The sequence below is a fragment of the Bufo bufo genome, chromosome 4 (assembly GCF_905171765.1).
Source record: "Bufo bufo chromosome 4, aBufBuf1.1, whole genome shotgun sequence".
NCBI classification, from domain to species: Eukaryota; Metazoa; Chordata; class Amphibia; order Anura; family Bufonidae; genus Bufo; species Bufo bufo.
In genome coordinates, this window is record NC_053392.1 from 49,749,702 (window position 1) to 49,762,769 (window position 13,068).

Here is a 13,068-nt window from a genome sequence, read left to right on the forward strand (position 1 = left end):
GTCAGTAAAAGGAAAAAAAAGGAAGAGACCACTGTGGTACTCAGCAGAAGTGGCCCAAATCATTAAAAATAAAAAGCTAGCATTTTGTAATTATAAAAAAACCCAGAGCAATGAAGATAAGGAAATCTACAAGATTAGGCAGAGAGAGGCCAAGCAAGTTATAAGAACGTCTAAAGCGCAGGCAGAAGAAAAACTAGCTCAGTCTATGAAAAAAGGGGATAAGACATTCTTCAGATATATAAATGAAAAAAGGAAATTAAAACAGGGAATAACTAAATTAAAAACAAAGGACGGAAGGTATGTAGAAGAGAATAAAGGGCTAGCCGACTGCCTTAATGAATACTTCTGTTCAGTTTTTACAAAAGAAAAAGAAGGAGAAGGACCTCCACTAGAAAGGATGACTAATAAATCATTTGATGCATGTATCTTTACAGAGGAAGATGTTCTAAGTTTGCTGTCTAAGGTGAAGACAAATAAGTCACAGGGGCCTGATGAGATACACCCAAAATTATTAAAAGAGCTTAGTGGTGAACTGGCAAAACCGCTAACAGATTTATTTAACCAATCATTAGTAACAGGAGTCGTCCCGGAAGATTGGAAATTGGCAAATGTCGTGCCCATTCACAAGAAAGGTAGTAGGGAGGAATCGAGCAACTATAGACCAGTGAGTCTGACATCAATAGTAGGCAAATTAATGGAAACCCTATTAAAGGATAGGATTGTGGAACATCTAAAATCCCATGGATTGCAAGATGAAAAACAACATGGGTTTACTTCAGGGAGATCATGTCAAACAAATCTTATAGATTTTTTTGACTGGGTGACTAAAATAATAGACGGTGGAGGTGCAGTAGACATCGCATATCTAGATTTTAGTAAGGCTTTTGACACTGTCCCACATAGAAGACTTATCAATAAACTGCAGTCATTGAGCATGGACTCCCATATTGTTGAGTGGATTAGGCAGTGGCTGAGTGACAGACAGCAGAGGGTTGTAGTCAATGGAGAACATTCAAAACAAGGTCATGTTACCAGTGGGGTTCCACAGGGAGTGTACTGGGACCAATTTTGTTTAATATCTTCATAAGTGATATTGCAAAAGGCCTCGATGGTAAGGTTTGTCTTTTTGCTGATGACACAAAGATATGTAACAGGGTTGATGTTCCTGGAGGGAAACGCCAAATGGAAAAGGATTTAGGAAAACTAGAAGAATGGTCAGAACTCTGGCAACTGAAATTTAATGTGGATAAGTGCAAGATAATGCACCTGGGGCGTAAAAACCCAAGGGCAGAATATAGAATATTTGACACAGTCCTGACCTCAGTATCTGAGGAAAGGGATTTAGGAGTAATTATTTCAGAAGACTTAAAGGTGGGAAGACAATGTAATAGAGCAGCACGAAATGCCAGCAGAATGCTTGGATGTATAGGGAGAGGTATAAGCAGTAGAAAGAGTGAAGTGCTTATGCCGCTGTACAGAACACTGGTGAGACCTCACTTGGAGTATTGTGCGCAGTACTGGAGGCCATATCTCCAGAAGGATATAGATACTCTAGAGAGAGTTCAGAGAAGAGCTACTAAACTAGTACATGGATTGCAGGATAAAACTTACCAGGAAAGGTTAAAGGACCTTAACATGTATAGCTTGGAAGAAAGAAGAGACAGAGGGGATATGATAGAAACTTTTAAATACATAAAGGGAATCAACTCGGTAAAGGAGGAGAGCATATTTAAAAGAAGAAAAACTACCACAAGAGGACACAGTTTTAAATTAGAGGGGCAAAGGTTTAAAAGTAATATAAGGAAGTATTACTTTACTGAGAGAGTAGTGGATGCATGGAATAGCCTTCCTGCAGAAGTGGTAGCTGCAAATACAGTGAAGGGGTTTAAGCATGCATGGGATAGGCATAAGGCTATCCTTCATATAAAATAGGGCCAGGGACTATTAATAGGATTCAGATATATTGGGCAGACTAGATGGGCCAAATGGTTCTTATCTGCCGACACATTCTATGTTTCTATGTTTCTATGTTTGAGAAATTATGTTATGCAGAGCTGTTCAGTTAGTTATAATTGTTACTCAGTGAGTTACTTCTGTTAGCTAGCCAGGAAATCCTATGTTAGGCAGCCATTTTACCATGTGCTTCAGTGTTATGCAAATGTTACAGTACATGCTATGCTATATGCTTATTCTTGTTATTTGTATTCTTATAGTTTTTTAAATCAATCAATCAATCAAATAATCCTGTTTTGTCAATAAACAAGTTAGACTACAAAGAACAGTCCTCTTATTTGGAAGATAGTAATGGTTTATGCTGAATGTCAGATTGCACACTGTGTGAACGTGTATGAAGACAGAACACCACGCCTGTGCTGATCAGTCGATCCTAAAAAAAAATGATTTAATTAATGAATGAATAACATCAACCTAAATAATTGGGAACCAATTACATGATCCACAAACTAAATTGTAGCAATAAATTAATTAATCAAAGTAATAAATACATTTTTCCTATTTGAAGTTTTCTGCTTTCTAAGAGTTCCGGGGAAGCAAAATTTAAAAACAAAAAAAATTAATTTTCCAATAATAGAAAATGCTTAAACTGCAAAATCTGGCACAAAAAAACCTCATCAGTCCTTAAGTACAGTTTAACTCTTCATCATTTTATTGTAAATTTGAGATAACAAGCAATTTACATAATTCAATTTATTAAGCTGAAATAATAAAATAGCCATCTAGATACAGTGGAGTTTGGCTGGAGATCAATGCAGTGGTCTTAATTATCGTTATTTAGATTGAGTGCGCTTGGATCCCTTCCAGCATGCACGCTCTCAGATCAGTATCATTGTAACTTCATAAACAATATACGTGTAAGATTAATTTAAGTCGTTCTGTCAGGATGGACAGAAATCCAAGCACAAGTCATCAGAGATGTTGGCAGTAGATCACACTGGGAATGACATCAAAGTGATTAACCAACACGTAGTGCGTGAGGGTGAGGCTTATCGAGACAAGTATCTACTTTGTTGGGGAAATTCTGATTTTGGTAGGAAAGTAGAGTGTGAGAAGAAAGGATAAGTCCTATATTTCCTCCCGTTAAAATTGTGCTAGCCCACATGGCCCCCAGCATACCCATAACAGTACCAACTATATATAAACATGATCATGTCTCCCCTCCCTAATTAATAAGAATATAATATATTTTATGATAATCATTGTTTGTGTTTGGAATCACTCTGTCAATCAATAGATTTTACTTTGGGCTGCTCCTAAGGGCATTATCTTGGCAGCTTTAACTTTAACCCCTGTGACGGGATCTGGATGTCACTGCAGGAGAACTATCAGGCTGCTGTCTCCTGGGATAGTCCCTGCGTGATTGACAGCTGACCTACGAGTGTCAGAGAGGCAAGATCATAGTCATGGACAGGCTGTGATCAGGGCAAACAAAGTAAATCCAAAAAACAGTCCTAAGCCAAGGCAGGCAGCCAAGGGTCAATATGGGGGTCAAGCACAGGTCAGGTCAGGCAGTGGACAGTACATAGGCAGACAAATAAATACAGCACACCTTTGCAGGAACTAGCAAGCTAGGAACCTATAACTCAGGTACCCTACCATAAGGAAAGGTGCCTTAAGCACCAAAAGGTAATCAGCCATTGGGTGATGTAAACTAGAGCTGGACCTTTAAGAGGCAGGGCAAGCGTGCAGCCTACAAGCAGAGGAACGAAGCCTTGCTGGCAAGAAGCGGCTGCAACCGGCTAGGGAGAAGACATCGGCGACTCCAGCAGCCAGGCCCACCACAAGGGAACAGAGGAAGATTAGCTGGTCCAGGCCACAAGAACAGGAGAAGAAGGGTGAGTTGAGCGGCACCCATGCCAACCTGGCATAGCGGGACAATGGCGGGCACAGGTCTCTGATATGACAATCATTTCTCATTTGATGGTGAAAGGAGTTATCTGTACCCTATTCTTTCTGCCCCCCTATAATCATATCTACTCGGCCAAGTGAGCATATGTTTTCAGTAGGGCGAGAGAAATAAGTCACTGCCAAATTCACCAAAATCAGCAGGTTCGGCTGCTGTTTAATGCATGGGCCAGCCACCTTCATACTCCAGCTGCTATTAAAATCTCAGCATGTACATTCCCATGGAAGTTAATTGAGAAGTCTGGGAGTTGTAGTTTCAGAACAGCTGGAATGCCAGAGGTTACTAATCCCTGATCTAATGTGTAAAGCCATCTTAATCCTTCTTCCACACGACATCTGCCAAGAAAGGAAAGCCAGGACACCACCATACCCATTAGATGGTTAGCCTGTCCCACTAACAAACACCTAATGTGTATGGCTTGGGATGCATTATATAGACTGTCCACTGATTTCAATTAACCTTGTGTAATTCCTTTTTTTCCTGTGGTGGTGCTGTAGGAAATTTGAACACATACTGTTGGGTTGTCCAAAGGATTATTCTCGATTGCTGGTGATCACAGCAGAGGAGTAACCTGAGATCAGCTTATCATCCAGTGGACCTTTCTGATGAAACCATATTGTTCAAATTGGTTTCATTCCCATTAATCTTTGAATTTATGATAGAGTGTTACTAGATCCAAAAAAATAGCTAGAAAGCCTCATATGCATGTTCTCTATAACTAATGACCTGACTTTTCCCTAACAGGCAATATTGAATTCAGTGTAAAAACTGACAAGAGGATCCACACAGAGAATAGAGGGGAAAAGAAAAGTATTACTATGAAGCTGGGGTGACCCTGTGACCATATCATAGCTCCCTTGACACTTAAATGGCTCCTTGAAGAAGATGTCACTGCTAAGCAACATTGATAGTAAAATATAGATCACATTTATACTCTCGGAAAAGTCTCTAGTGTTGACCAAATATTCTTGTAATAACTCATACAACTTGATTTCTAATTACAATTTATATTAAAGTATCCCTCAGTTATTAACAAGTTTTCAGAAATGGATAGGACAGGTGAATAAGAATGAATGAATAAGAGACTTTGTAATATATCTTATTAAAGATTTTATTCTTGCTCCTGGGCTTCTCAGAGTGCTTTCCTCCTCTTTTCCTTCACTTAGCTTCTTATGGCTGATAGCTCATGTCTTTGTTTCAATTCTCACACACAAAAGTTTATGGAGAGAGGAAGAGGGATGAAGCACCTAGTAAGTGATTTACTACCTCACTCTAAACAGTGGTAGAGCCAAAAGTGTAGAAGAACTAAGAAATTGCAGTTTGTGTGTTTCTCATCCAAGAGCCTTCTTCTCCGCCTTCCTCTCTCCCTAGACATTAATGTTAAAAGCAAGAAAGAGAGTGCAGGGAGAGTGCAGGAAGAGGGCAGGGAGACTGCAGGGAGATTACAGGGAGAGTGTAAAGATAGTGCAGGGAGAGTGTAGGGAGAGTGCAGGAAGAGGGCAGGGAGACTGCAGGGAGAGTACAGGGAGAGTGTGGGGAGAGTGCAGGAAGAGGGCAGGGAAACTACAGGGAGAGTACAGGGAGAGTGTAGGGAGAGTGCATGGAGACTTATTCTGCATCAGTTTTATTTATTTATTCCTACCTTTACTTATTCCTACTGAATAAACGTATCAGCCATAAACTAAGATATGTAATTTAATACAAATAAGGCCACATATGACTGCAGGCTTGAGTATGTGAGAAAGACTGAGCGTGAGCTCCTGAGAAGGATAGGGGAACACCTGAACGATATCAGGAATAAAAAAGATACCCCACTCGAAACTCATCTATATACCCAACATGGAAGGAGGAGCACATGCATGAAGTTCATGGGCATTGAGATGATCCCGTACCCCATAAGAAGGGGGAACTGGGACAAGAAAATACTCTAACACGAAACTTGGTGGATTTTCCATCTCAAAACCCAGTCTCCACTGGGTTCGAATTAAACAATTGAGCTATACTTGTTTAGTTTAAACCCTATCACCTATTCTGTGTGGAAGTGTCAGATACCTCATGAATAAACATGCAATAAATGACCCTATTTTATGCTTGGGAGTGATTACCATTACCCTACTGGTACAGCGTCATGAGGTGACGTTTTCATTGGTAACATTTTGGGGTATATATGACTTTTTGATCGCGTAATATGTTTTGGGGATGGTGAGGTGAATAAAAAAAAACTGTTTTGGTATAATTTTTATCTTTTCTTTCACAGCATTCACATGATGGGATAGATCATGTGATATTTTTATAAAGCCGGTCGTTCCAGACACAGCAATACCTAATATGTCTATTTTTTTATTAATTTATTTTTCTTTTTTCAATTTCTTAATTGGGGAAAAGGGTGCTTTTTTACATACCTACGTTTTGTTTTTTATAACACTTTTTTTTTTTACCATTATTTTACACTTTGTTTCCCCCACAAGGTCATATAAAACCACTGGAGAACATTTACCCCACTTTTTTTTTTTTTTTACTATTGATTTCTCCTGTAACTGGGGATGACATAGTAGTCTAGGGAAGCCCCAGCAGCTCCTGCAGTCTCCCGGCTCTGGCAGGGCCGGTGCAGGAAGTGGCATATCGCTTCCTCAGCTGTATACACATCACTTCTCAGTGCTGTGTAAACAGTGATCCAGAAGGCAGGGACACTGAAGAACAGTCCCTGCCTTCTCTATGGGGTGCCCTGCTGTCACTGACAATTAGCGTACAGCTGCCATCTCTGAATGGACATTCTAAAATGCCCATTCAGAGATAAATCCTGACCCCCCAGGACGTTTATAGTCTATGGGCGGTCGGAAACAGGTCAATCTGCTGTGGGAGCCGTCTGACATCATCATTTGTGGTTGGTTGACATCATGACTAGAGATGAGCAAGGTTATGAAAAATTCAATTCGGGTGCTTCGCTGAATTTTACAAAGACATTAGCTTTTTTAAAGTGCATTTCTTTGTATATAGCGGGCACAATCATGGGGAACGTCGACTGCACTGCCCCCCGTCATTGAACCTTCCAGATGCTGCGTTCATCGCTGTTGGTGGCATCTGATATTCAAAATGAGGGCTTTCAGGGGTTAATCATTTAAAAAAATAAAATAAAAAATACTCACCTTATCCATTTGATAGCTAAAAGCCCGCCCCAGCGATCTTAAATTGAAGACACCACGTGAAGTCATACGTCACCGCATGCGAGATTTTGCGCTGTATCTTTAATCAAGATGACTGCGACTGGATCTTTGAGCTCAAATAGATCAGGTGAGTATGTTTGTTTTTTTTTGTTTTGTTTTTTACAGCGATTTCAGGAAAAATCGATTCGGCTTCGCAAATTTTTCCTGAAATTCGGATCGAAGTCCATCCTGGTTACTTCGATTTGTTCAACACTAATTTTGACTCCACAGTTTCATGTGGAAGCATAGGAAAAGCCAAGACCAATCTAAGACAGAAGAGGTAGTCGTTGGAAGGAACCAAGGCATTGGGACGAGCTGCCAACAGCGATTGCCCACAAGAACCAGAAGCACTGAGTGACAAAATTGGTATACGTACCAGAAAAATGGATGTCAAAAGTCACCCTCTAAGAAAATGTATGTTCACTTGGTCTTGAAGGACCATGCACCATCCCTGCTGTCTCTACAACAATTAAAACAAATACAAAAACTATTTCTAAGTTTGTCCCAGCGTGGTCTTCATGTGAGCATCTCAGAGACTTCTGTTGTAGAGTATAACATTGCTTACACCGTGTTTAATGTGTAACTTGGCTTCTTGCTATGTCTGCGGAATGTCTGAGCAGTTAGTCAAGAACCTGTCGAGAGCACGCGCTTTGTGTGGTTGTTGTGAAGGGCAAGTGGTTTCATTATAATAATGGCTTAATATCTCTGAAAGGATCAGGTCTCAAGTTAAGATTTGCCTGAAATTGACCTTAGATGAAGAAAAGATTTGTAAGCAACGAGTCCACGTGTCTTGAGAAATAAAATAAAAAATACAACATTCTGTAAATTAATAACTAAATATATAGATTATTATATTGAGAATCATCGTGTTATTTTCCATTGTAAATGGAAGACTTCGAGTGTGATGTTTTGGTGGTAACAACATGGTAACTAAGGTGTTCTACACTATATAATGGTGCCAATACCTCTCCACCCCAGCCATAGGGTTTATAAGTGGGTAGAGGGTAGCAGTAGACCTATAGAAGAGTCTGACCTGTCAAATTTGGGAAGTTCTCTGTGCAGAAGTGCAGTGCAGAAGTATATATGAAGCAGTTACTGTATGTCTAACAAACCTCCTGGATTTCCAGGATTAGAAAATAAATGCCCGCTTTCTTCAAAAACATCTGTTGTGTTCATTGTGGCACAGCTCCGATCACTTTAAAGGGCATCTGTCAGCAGATTTGTACCTATGAAACTGGCGGATCTGTGTGAACATCATAATGTCTGACCTTGTCAATCAAGGTACAGAGGGCGCGGCAGTTGCAGCGAGAGCAGAGCCTCTAGGTGTAATGGCAACGCCCCCGTTGCTCCTAGAGGCTCATTTGCATATATTAAAACAAATTTTTCTCAGTAATGCGGGCACATATGAACATAGGACCAACACAGATGTCTTCAGCTGCCAAGTGCACATTTAACAGGTCAGCCAGTGTCATAGGTACAGATCTGCTAACAGATACCATTTAATGGAGATCAGCTTCAATACCAGGCTGAATGTATGGACAGAGGTGGCACTATTTGTGGATGAAAACAGCCATGTTTTTCTGAGCATGGACAAGCCCTCTAAGAACCATGAAACACTGTCTTCTACTAAATGGTCAGGAATCGCTAACATCTTCATCATCAGTATCCAAAATTGGTACAGAGAGAGCATCAGTCTACAATATGATACATGAGATTCCATGAGTAAGAGGATCCTAGTACATGCAATGAGGTCTATACATTAAATAACTCTAAGGGTATGAACATATTACTAACAGTATATATCTCATCCACTTTTTCTGGTGGAGGAGTATAACTTGGTACCAGTGGAGGCGTAGAATTGTCTTAATGAGCCAGCTCACTCTGCAGTTGTTCCTGTGTCAAGAATTATGCTTATAGTTTCCATGTTAGATATCACTGCTGCCATCAGAAATATCTGGGCTATTTCTCCATAAAGGAAACATTTGTAACCCTTAAAATGTCTTTTAAGTCCATCAACCACCATTTTGTATCCCATTGAATGCATTTGGTGATGCCAGAGATAAAAGGTTGTACATCACGTCAGTCAGATTAGGGAGATTAGGGAAGGGCACCATGGTGGGAACTTAGTTTTCCCATTTCAAGTTTGTAGCTCCCATAGAATAGGTGCATGGCAGTCCACAAGTGAGATTGGGCTCCTTTTTGCCTGGGGCCCTGATAGCAGTACCACTTATGCTAGTCTAGTGGTGATCCTATAAGACACTGTACAGATCAGTTTCATCATCAAAGTCCCATAGTTGTCCATATCAGACCCCAGTCTCTTCATGCAAATGGCCTTTTGGTACCAAAACTGTAGAATTCAATGCTTAATGAGTTCCGGTTCATCGATGATCACATTCAAAGTTTGAGTCTAGTAATGGACCTTCATTATAGAGTCACAATGTGAAGTAAGATGGAGATCCTAGAAGAATAAAAAATGGGTGCTGAAAATAGTAGTATGCTCATGAGGGACAGCGTAGTGGTGGCGTATGGCAACAAGCCCGATTGCATTGCTGGATCGAAACATTAGGATTCAGTATCTATTATCAAATATCACTATTTGAGATGAGTAAAGTATTGGAAAATTCACTTTGTGATGAATTACTAGTGGGTGCAAAGAAAAGGAGCGCCGACCCCCGTCATAGTACCTCTCAGGTGTCGCGTGTATACATGATCGCTGCATCTGACTGCTATAATCTGGTGTAAAATAAAAAATAATCATACTTACCTAATCCATTTGCCGCCATCTTGCTTGAAGATCTGACGCAAAATCTCATGTGGCCCGAAATGATGTCATCACGCCAGTGTGGTGACATCATACATCACCGCGCACAAGATCTTCAAGCAAGATGGTGGCGGTCGGCCCATCGTGAGCAAAAGGAGCAGGTAAGTATGATACTTCTACTTTTTTGCTTATTGGGAACATACCCGTCATGAAGCACATGACTTCAGTTATTAGAGTGTAGTCCTTGTACTCTCACACATTAATAATTGTAGCATTCTTTGTTTCTGTAACCCCACTCCCCGGACCTGCATTGCACTGTGTATCTGAGACATCATGTGACTGCTTCATATCCCTACTATCTTATCCTATCGTGGAACTCCTGGGTGTACCTACCTTAGCCTGGCTACAATAGGCAAGTATTTGGGTTGTACTGCCTCTTATGGCAGCAAAACACCACATGAACCATCGCAGGCATTGTTTGCTATTTGGCTGTACACCCAATATTGATTATACATTAGTGGGCTACCTGGCTTGATTCGTGCATCTGTATCTGCTTGATTATAAGTGCGGCAATATATTTTGTACTAATACCGAGGGGGCCCATCTATATTTATCTTTTTGAGGGGGGCCACCTGGCTTGTTTGTTATATACAGTATCATCGTGTTGATTAGTACTGCTCAGTAATCCCTGCACCCAAGTGGTTAAGCCTACTGGTGCAGTGATTCATCTATACCATCTGGTCAGTTTTCTATTGTTTTAACTACATCCATATTATTGCAACTTTTGATAAGTGTCCCCTGATGAGCCCAGAGACAGTGTTGGGCGAAACGCGTTGGAACTAGCCTCTCCTATTTACATGGAGAAGACAATATCTTTATTTATTTTGTTTATTATTTCTTGTATGTCCATAATTGTGGGTTACTTTTTACTATACATTGATTAAAGGCTACATTTTATTAGGGTGGTAATCTGTGAATTCTCCTTTTGTTTCTGTAACAAAAATATTTAAGCTCAAATTAATTATTCCTCACAGGATGACAAATTTTACTGAGGTTACCAAAATTGCCTAAGGTAAAACTGGAAAAGCTGCGATGGAATTTCCCCGTGATGAGTAATAATAGTGTGCAGGTGGGTAAGTAGGTGTTTATGACAATCCTTCGATTTTACATAGTATACAGTATACCTTACTATGATAAATTCTAAATTTTATCCATTCATGTCTCCTCAGCCTAGATTTAACATTCTGTTTACCCACTTCCCTTTCTGCATAATATCCTTTCCATGATTTGCCAAGAGGAGTGGGTAAGAACACTGACAATATTTCTAGCACATTCGTTTTTGGCTCAAAAATGCAGTTGTCACTATTTTTTGAACAAAATTATCAGAACATTTTTACTAATTAGCACTAATTCTAGAATACGGCCTCTCAGATTGGCAAAAATTCATAATTGTAAAAGAAAAAAAAAAAACTTCTGACCCCTGGGGATAAACATCTATTGTTGATATTTATTCTGCATCTTATTGAACTATTGCCTCCGACAAAAATGTAAATTATTATAATACTGTATGTGTAAAATAATATAACTACTATATTACTGCCTCCTATGTACAAGAATATAACTACTATAATACTGCCTCCTATGTACTATAATATAACTACTATAATACTGCCTTCTATGTACAAGAATATAACTACTATAATACTGCCTCCTATGTACTATAAAATAACTACTATAATACTGCTCCTATGTACAAGAATATAACTACTATAATACTGCTCCTATGTACAAGAATATAACTACTATAATACTGCCTCCTATGTACTATAATATAACTACTATAATACTGCCTTCTATGTACAAGAATATAACTACTATAATACTGCCTCCTATGTACTATAAAATAACTACTATAATACTGCTCCTATGTACAAGAATATAACTACTATAATACTGCTCCTATGTACAAGAATATAACTACTATAATACTGCTCCTATGTACAAGAATATAACTACTATAATACTGCTCCTATGTACAAGAATATAACTACTATAATACTGCTCCTATGTACAATAATATAACTAATATAATACTGCTCCTATGTACAAGAATATAACTACTATAATACTGCCTCCTATGTACAAGAATAAAACTACTATAATACTGCTCCTATGTACAAGAATATAACTACTATAATACTGCTCCTATGTATAAGAATATAACTACTATAATACTGCCTGCTATGTACAAGAATATAACTACTATAATACTGCTCCTATGTACAAGAATATAACTACTATAATACTGCTCCTATGTACTGTACAAGAATATAACTACTATAATACTGCTCCTATGTACAATAATATAACTAATATAATACTGCTCCTATGTACAAGAATATAACTACTATAATACTGCCTCCTATGTACAAGAATAAAACTACTATAATACTGCTCCTATGTACAAGAATATAACTACTATAATACTGCTCCTATGTATAAGAATATAACTACTATAATACTGCCTGCTATGTACAAGAATATAACTACTATAATACTGCTCCTATGTACAAGAATATAACTACTATAATACTGCCCCCTATATACAAGAATATAACTACTATAATGATCTTTTTATTTAAAATCAGGCAACAAAATATTACAATACATTTACAATAAAGTCATAGAAAAGAATAATATAAAGTTACATCACTCTGATAATAAACATCACAATGCATTATACAAAAGCTTCTTCACACTGTTCACGTTTATAGAGCTGATCCTCAGCCTCATCCGGGTCACTTAGTTTTCTTACTCTTTTTCCTCCTTCCACTACTGTGACCTGTATTGCCCCATCTTTTGGTGGACACTGGAGGGTCAGGTTCATCTTCCAGAGGGTCACCTTCAGGGTTATGTGAAGCAACATACTCCATTTCTACCTTTTCTTCTAACTCTTCTTCCCCTAGCACACCATACTGCCCGGAGGTTATGGCCAGCACTGGCGGATCCGGGGTTTTCTTTGCTGTAGTGCTGTTCTTTCTTTTTACAGTCTGGAACCCCTCTTCCTCTACAGAGGACCTCCTGAGCTTCCTGAGCCCTGCAGCTGGACCATCAGGCTTTGTAGACGTAGAGGGCAGTTCTTTAGGTGGTTTGGCAACTGGTTTACTGGTCACTTTACTCTG